Here is a 9,238-nt window from a genome sequence, read left to right on the forward strand (position 1 = left end):
ATCACATACGTATATACATATTTTAAGGATGGGCTACATGAGTTAAGTTTTACCACCTAAACGGGACCCAATGCGTATAGCCGCACGAACCAGAGATACCACAGGGGTTGGGGATTCCCGTGTACCTTTTTCCCTCCATGATAAATATATACAAGTATAAACTTATGGGATTCTTATGTACCGCACAAGTATAAGGTCATCACAACCAGCCTACATGTCGGTAAACATAAGTTTCCAGTGTTCGTCCATCGGACTCATACCTTCATGGTAAGATATCACAACCCTCCATCATACCATTAGCACAAAACCAACCAACAATTTTCAGAATTTATTAACCAAGGCTTTCTGATGTGGTATCATCGTACTGACTATAGCTTACAAACTATGTCATTAGGGAATCCATAGGGGATTCCCATGTACCCCACATGATTTCCAATTAAACAAAAACCATGGACACTAAGGCCTTTACAATTCATTTAAAACCATTTAAGAAAATTTAGTTTCTATTACTATATTATGCAATGCAATAGTTTCTATAAAAGACTAGTTATTTGAGAAAACCACTTGTCATACCCTACCAAGCAATTTGGGGAATCCAAAGTAACCTAAACCCATTTACCATCACACGCATTCTACAATGCTCCAACAAACATTATAATATGATAAAAAATAATTAAAACATAGAAAATATTATCCAACCATCAATAAAAAAACCCAACATATATTTAAAAACCAAACAATACCCACAATTGAATCATGAAAATCATTCAAAAAAATATGAATTTAGTTGAACTAAAATAAAGAAGGCATAACATAAATTATATATCAAAGAAGACGGAGAGATCTACTCTTGAAATCCCCGAATTTAATCACCTTTACGAAACCCTAGCCTTTTTCTTATACCAAAATCTTGAGAGAGATTTGAAAATTTTTCAAGTGTTTTACATTGTGAATAATAGGGTAAATAAAGTCCAAATAGTGTATTAAGTCATGGGTTTAATAGGGTTTAAGAGGGGAAATGTCCAGAATGCCCCCAACTTAAATTGTAAAAATTCTACATGAGGCTACAACTACACCACCCCAAATCATACCCATAACTTACAAGTGGTACCCACAACTTGTACCCTATATAGAATGTTGGACATCATAAAATGTTCACCATACAACTCCTCTTTCATTAGTCTACCCACACCGTATGAGTAGTATCCTCAAACCATATCCAAGGAAGAATTAAAGGGATTGGACACTAGATAACATATCAGTTGGACTATACAACTTGTACTATCTCCATACAATCCTTATAATGTCCATTCATACCTTTGATAGAAACTAACCAAAACCTCACTGAGTAAATACGACCAAGCCCCTGTAAATTATATCCACATCATATGAAAAGTACCATTAAGTCGTATGATGTCCAGATTATTCAAAACCAAGGAAATATCTAAGGAATAGAACCTATGGAGTTTTAACTATCCTCAACCATGATGAATTTAAAAATATTAGTTTTTCACCACCATTATACTATCCATTAAATATTTGTGGTCTAGTTATAGGTTTCCCTTCTTTAAGATTAGGTAGAGCAGCCATTCTAAAAAGGGTACTCTGATACCGACTATTTAAACCCTTGGGGGTTACACCACACAGTAAGGAACCAAGCCCTACAACATCAATCAGAGGAAAAATACACAAAAATAACTAGGAAATAGGGAACAATATAGGAAGAGTAAATACACATGAATTTTTATGTGAAAACCCAGGAATGGAAAAATTGTGTCTTGCCCTTACAAGCACTTTCAAATCCACTATAATCAAACTCTTGATTACAATCTTAACTGAACCTAACTCCAGGTTCCTTTTTCTAGTAGTAATTCTACAATATGCCCATCTTGGTAACTCTACTAAGGATCCTCTCTACTAATTAACTATAATTAGTGTCAAATTTAGGCAACTTTACCAAACTAAATCTCTCAAAAGAAAGCAGTAATCTCATATCATGAGTAGTTTGATTACAAGTTAATACTCAAGAACACTTACTCATTCTTTATGCACATTACAAAGATAAATACATGAGCAATGTTTGAGCAATCTTGAAATAGAGTTTTTATGCCTCTCTTTTCTCTATGATTTTTGTAAATAATATTGGAATAAGAGGTATCTCTTCCTTTTTATATATTAGTGATGATTAGGGTTGAAATATAATTTTAATAGCTATCCATGCCAGTACAAAATGGCACTTGCAAGTTTGTTATAAAAAAAAAAAAAGTAAGTAAATACTGTGTGACATCTGTACTGTACGTTGAACATTCAGGGACTTGGTCCCTTGTAGTTTATATTCTAATCATCCAAATGAAATATAGATGGTATTCTAGATGCACTCTAAATAACTTCAGGATGGACCCACCATACTTTTTGAATGTTTGAAGCTCATGGAAAGTTCTTCTTTCTTGGAAGATAAATGGATCAAAAGTATCCACACACTAATTAAATAAATCTAGCGAGTAGTCTATTATTACAAAAGATAGAATTTTTATTGTATTGATCATGAAAATTTGACTAGCTCTCAAATTGTATTCTCCGATATTAGATATCTGGTAGAAATAATCTCTGTGGATGTCTCGTAATTCATCATATACATCTATAGAGTAGAGGGTGTCCTCCATTGGTTCTTCTTCAAGTTAGAAGACAAACTCAAGGTTTTCCTCTACTGAGATAGACGTATGTGTAATGGGCTATTTCATCAAGAAGGTGGACTGAGTTCTTTGACTTTTTGGATTGAGTAAAGTTTCTTGAAAATTTACCCGGCTTTCTGTGGATGAAGAAACCAACATTATTCTTTATGTATTTTGTTGGGATTTTTTTCTGAAGCACATGGTTCACCGGACCACATTGACCCTATCGTCGAGAGGTCTAGGCAATTTGAACCACCTGAACTGTAGTTGCCTCTTTGATCTTACTCTGTGGCTTAGATAGGGATAGTGGGATTTGGTAACTGTATTATTTCTACTATCACTACTCTCAATAGTTGTGTAATTCTAGATGATATTTCTTAGAACTAATTTCTTCTTTCATTCACTACTCAAGACCTGGATAATGGCTTGTCGAATGTAGCCCACATCACTGTTGGGGACTTTTTACAGAATCTTGATTTTGAAGGTAAAGTCTTGAGATATGAGATAAATGTTTTTTTATAATCCCAAGTCTGTTCCACTAGTTACAGAGGATTTTAGTGAATCTGGAGGTGTATTGTGATAGTATCATGTATTTTCCTCATTCATCCAAATTCTTTGTGACCATGAAAGTGTACAAGTTTTGGATTCATTAAGGCCAAGGTAGAATCTTGACATCATTAATAGTGAAGGTATGAAATTCAGTTTAAAAGGTTTTCTTTGCCACTGTTACTAGTTTTGGCCTCCTTTTTAGGACTGGATCACTAGTCACCTTATTTTTATCAGAGACTAATTTAGAGACCTTTGGCTCTTTTGATTTTTTCCTTAACACGGGAGGACATTCATCCTTAGGTGATTATTTTAAATGCTGCATAGCATCGCTATAATTATTACATCTTTACCAACAGGAAGGTCTTCCTCAGATATTCCCTTATTTGTATAGAAAATAAATTTAGGAATGTCGTTTGTGTGTGTATCATGAAGAGCTTTATCTTCGATTGGGAACTAAAAAACAATAGTTTCCTCTAAGGTTTGAGCTAATCTTTTGGCCTTTCAAGATTTGGGACATAATTTTGCAAAGTGACCTTTATCATTCCAGTTTAAGAATTTATCCTTGCCTGAGGTTCGTGTCCTGGAGGATCTAGCTACTCTACTAACCATGATCGAGTCATCCTTGCTAACATTATCTTGAAATAACCTCTTTTAACTAAAAAATCTTGTTTGATGAGCTACCAACCTTTATTTGGTGGTTTTTCATTTTGTGTTTCTACACTTTTGATCTCCAGGTCATCATCTGGTACTACAAGATCTGTGCTTGAGAAGATGGGATGATGTATTGGAGAAGCCTGTTTTGAGTCCATCTTATCAACATATCTTGGGGCCTTCTTATCAGTATCATAAGGAACATATGTTGAATACCATATCCATTTGACCCGGCCTTGTGTCATCTTAGTTTTCTTTTAAGCTGCCATGGCATTTTTTCCCTTACAAATTTGACAGTATTGAATTCCTGTTTATCTCTTAGAGTTAGAGTGAATTACATTGGTATGGATGAATAAGGACGCTAGGTAGAAAAGGTTTTGCCTTATCCTTATAGGGATATTTTTATTGAAATACGGTGAATTTTTGGGCATTTTATTGGTTAATGTGTTTCATTGTCGGTCAATAAAATCTCAGATAGAGGTTGTTAAGGGACACATGTCTTATTTTATGGCCTGTAGCCTATTTTTCGGTGCTTTGATATATTTGTTATCCTTAGTGAGTGCTTGTCAACTTATTGGCTTATCTTGTTAGGTGGATAGAATAACATATGACAACTTTGGAGCGTAATTTTTGTCATTCCCGTTGAATGGGTGATTTGGTGGGAAGATATATTTAGTACTACAGATGGTTTTAGATATCATAAACAGTGGAGGTTCAGGATTTGATTTGGAGGCTTTGTTTTTTGATAGAGTAGGTAGTGATGTCTAGTCTTGGGGTTTGTAGGAGACTTCGAATTCATATACAACTTTTTCTCCATCCCAAGAGTTTTAGAAATGGCTTTTTTTTGAAGATGTAATAATCATCCCACTCTAGTTAATCGTCCTCCTTATCGCTATCATTCAGCCAATCCTCTTGGCATTTACACTCACAATCAATATCCTATAGACAATGTCCGGTGAATGGATCTTTAAACCAGTGTATAGTATGCCCATTGTTACCGAATTCTCGTATTCAATTATTTTTGTTCAAGGCATATTAAGATAGCAGGAAATATTCGCTGGATCAGGATTCTCTTCCTCCAAGTAAGTTTTAGCCAGAGTGTATATATGGATGGACAGAGATACTTTATAAGGTTTTTAGTGAATACAGGTTTAATGGGATGGAGATTTTGAGGACGGAATCTCAACCTCTCATAAATTCTAAGCCACAAATTTTGGAGAATTGTGAGGAATTCTTCCCTGGAGACATATTTTGAGATCTGGATGCATTGGGTCGTTCCTTTTGTGGCATCTATGGTTAGGGAAAAGGAGTGGTGGCCACTTGGATTGTTTATGTTTGGTAAGTGATTTTGGACTTGCCAAAATATTTGGTAGTGTAGGGTCATTTATGTGGAGCTATAGTGGGGCTTCAAGGATTTGGACTTGAAGCTTTAATGCTTTTATTAGATACGGCTCGGTGAGGGACATATTGAAATGAGGAAGCATGGTAACAATGACTATCCTTGAGTCCAAAGTGACTCCTGAAATACCTAAGGTCACACGTTGGTACTCTCTGAATCTAGTACCAAGAAAGAAAAACATGCCTTTATTATCTTTCGTTTTCTCCCTTGATATGTCAAATCAATTTGAATAAAACCAAAATGGACATGGGTAAACCCATGAATTTTATAGACATATTTTTGAGTTTTTACAGGAGTATAAAGACTATGTTTGTGCTAAAAGTCTATGGACATAACTCAATGAAATATTTATTCTAAAATCTAAAGAAATTAACTACGACTCGATTGTATAAAGTCTTTGGAAAACACTAACTCTGATAATGGAAATACTTTGACTCTAATATTTATTGAACTTTGGTAGTAATAACTGGAAAGGGACGACTATGAATGGATCTAAGGCTAACAACTAAATCCAAGTAAAGTAAAAACTAAACATTTAAAGTTGTCTCACATGTACAAATAACAGATAGTATGCGAACACTTGTTTCCTCCCTCCCTCAAGGAATTGGGATGGCTTTGATAACAAATATAAAGTGAGATAGTGGGGCACAGACTCTTACCAATAATATTATCTAAATGATTAATAATAGAGCTCTAAACTTTCCATTATGATAAGAGTTTTTATGACCATGTAGGAGGAACGACATACAAAATCAAAGATCTTATCGATACCATAAACCACAGTTTGTATCCTATCCAACATGATAGGAGGTTTCACATCCGTATAGGCAGTATACCATATGAAATCGAAGCTTTTAATCAACACACAACAAATTTTCTATGACTAATCTACACATCCACTAAGGAATGGTATACTCAGACAAAAGACTTTGTAACCTTCAATAGGATGGCTTGACTTTGCGAGTCTTCAAACACATTCATTAGTCTTCTTAGTAAAAAATTCTTTCATATATGACATAAACAGGTCTTACAACAGCTCTCCCATGGCCAGTTACCCTCAAGCATCCACGGAACAATGGTATACTATATCAGACCTAACATCTGCGTGTTCTTTCAAAGAAACAAAATAATATTAGAAAGATATTGTGAGAACCAATCCAATTTACTTCCATATTCATGGAAAGGTCTTAGCGATTAATGTTGTACAGATAACCATGACTTTGTTTCATATTCATGGAAAGTAACTTCTAATTTCTATGTTTCAATCACAACAAGTACATACTAGAGTGTTTCATTACCCAACTATTCTGACATAAAGGATCAAAGTAGCCATCCCTTTGGAAGATAAAGAACAAGAAAGAGAATTTAGCCAGTAAATATGTTTTTTGATAATATAAAAGTTTATTAGAGAGATTTAGGTGGAGAGAGTTTCTTCTAAGTAGTGAGGTTAGTATCTATGTAGATAAATTGATGATCACTAACTAAAGGCCTATGCTTCCTTTTATAGCTGTAGGAAGCTGCAAATAAGCTCGACCTACAGAAAAACTTGAAATAAAATATTACAATCCTATCCTATCTTCTAAGAGATAAGCCCTATCTACTCATACTCTATAAGTTTAATATTTTGGCACACAGTTCTTTGAGATATTACAACCTAATTTATTCAAACCAGGAGGCACTAACATGTGATTGGCCAAGCAAGAAAATAACAAACTTATGTTATTGGCATATGATAGCATGTGGAAGCAAGTGAGTCAGCAGCTTACAAGTATGTAGATCAGCAACTTGTAAGCTCTTTGTCTACCAAGTAGCTTAGTAAACCTATTTGAGAGGGTAACCATCTAATAAGGCTTCTTGGAGATGAGATTACCCACTAGAAAGGGTAACCCATAGGAGAGTGTAACCCATATGAGAGGGTCTCTTAGAGATTAGCGTAACCCACTAAATAGGGTAACCTTTTTGTACGTGTCATTTATCGTCATCTTTTAGGCAGTGTTGGATGGCCTTGATGAAGAGCTTGTGTATCCTTCATCTATCAACAAGTCAATGTCATGCTTTTCCTTGAGGATTTATTGGAATTTCAAGCTTCTCTTTGAAAATCTGGTGAAGTAAATTATTTTGTTGGATGAATCAACGCATTCTTTTAGAGAATCCTTTAGCCATATTATTTTTATAGAGTTGGTGTATTCATATCTCATGATTTAGTATGATAGCCGATATATTTTTTTTACTTGTGTAAGTTCATCCCAGTGGGGACGATGATCAGCATAGTTCCACTTTCCTTATTTCTTCAGCCAAATTTCTATAGGAATGCATCAATTCCACAGGAAGATGAAACATTGTGCTTCATAGTATTCATCTTTAAGAAAGAGTATTGATACTGGAAATTTTCAAATGAGTGAAATTATTGGCTGAACTTGGACGTCGTGGCTTATGATTACTACTTGACAATATAGAATGAATACCATTTCACCATAGGAATCCTTAAAGCATCTAACAAATAATATTTTGGCTTGAACAGTGGCATGAACCTTTATAGAACAGGTTTGATTTGATTAAAATGCTTGAAGGAATAGCATTTGAACTAACTGAGGATGTAGTATTGGTGGAACAGTTTCCATAATAGAGATAGGATTTCTTGCGGGAAGTCATTGGCTAGTGTGATAAACACATAACAGAAATTGTATTTCGAGTGAATTCTGAATGGCTTCAAGAAGGATCTTCCATACTTTTGCATATTTAAAATTCTTAGAAATTTCTTCATTGTAGTAGGATAGATGATTTGAAGGGATCCACATAGTGATTAAACATATCTGGATGGCTGTCAATTATTTTGGAAGATAGAATTCCTATAGGGATTTGACTAGCTGGTTTGTGGTTGTCTTTTATGGTACTGGATATCAGGTAGAGATTATCTCGATAGATATATCATAATTCTTTTGTACATCTATGGAGAAGAGAGTGCCCGCTATCAGTTGTTCTTTTAATGAGATGACTGAATAAAGGTCATCTTCTTTGCTGAGATAGATTCTCTCGTGATCAGCTATTTCTTCAAAGAGGTAGACAAAGTCCTTCGATGTTCTTTCTTAAGGATAGTTCCTAGCATAATGACAATTTTGCTACAGATGAAGCATCCATTCTACTTATTTTAGATTTTTTGGCTCTTTCTTCTGAAGTACCTTATTCACTGGATCACCTTGCTTCTATTTTACGGAGGCCTCTGTAGTTTGAACCTCCTGAACAACTGCTTTCTTTTTTCTCTCATCTTGCAGTGTTATCAGGAAAAGTTAGACTTGGTGACAAGATCATCCCTATTTTAGGCTCGGTCAAGGTCAGGATTATTCGAGATGATCTATTTCAGTACATCTCTTTATGGATATGTTATCCAGATCTTGGAAGACTGCCTGCCTGATGTATCCTATTTGTGTTACGATTATGGATTTGAACTTCCCCTTCATAGTTCTCATTGTATGGTATGCTAGAATATTTGGAAGTGATGACACAACGACCTATTTTAGGCTAGGATCTCTGCCCATCTCAAAGTAGATCCTTGCCATATTTTGGAAGTAGATATCGATGACATCTCTATCGAACGATAGTTACTTCATCTCAGAAAGCTATAACAAAATATTTTTCTATCTTCGGTAGGTGTCTCCACAAAAGACTTCTTATAAAATCCTGATGTTGAAGGAAAAGTCTTAGGATTTGATATAAGTGTTCTTAATGGAAATCCCAAGATCATTTCACCAGCCTTAGAGTATTATATATTTTTCTCATTCAGTCAGATTCTTTTTTTCCATCCATGTATAGAAGTCTTAGATCCTTCGAGGCTAGGATAAAATCTTAATGTCGTCGAGGGTGAAGGTGTTGAATACGGTTCCTACAGTTTTCTTTTTCGTTGTGCCTGGATTTTTATTTCTCTGGTATTATATCATTCATCTTCCTGTATTAATCATTGACAACTTTG

The sequence above is a fragment of the Capsicum annuum genome, chromosome 8, assembly GCF_002878395.1.
Source record: "Capsicum annuum cultivar UCD-10X-F1 chromosome 8, UCD10Xv1.1, whole genome shotgun sequence".
Lineage (NCBI taxonomy): Eukaryota > Viridiplantae > Streptophyta > Magnoliopsida > Solanales > Solanaceae > Capsicum > Capsicum annuum.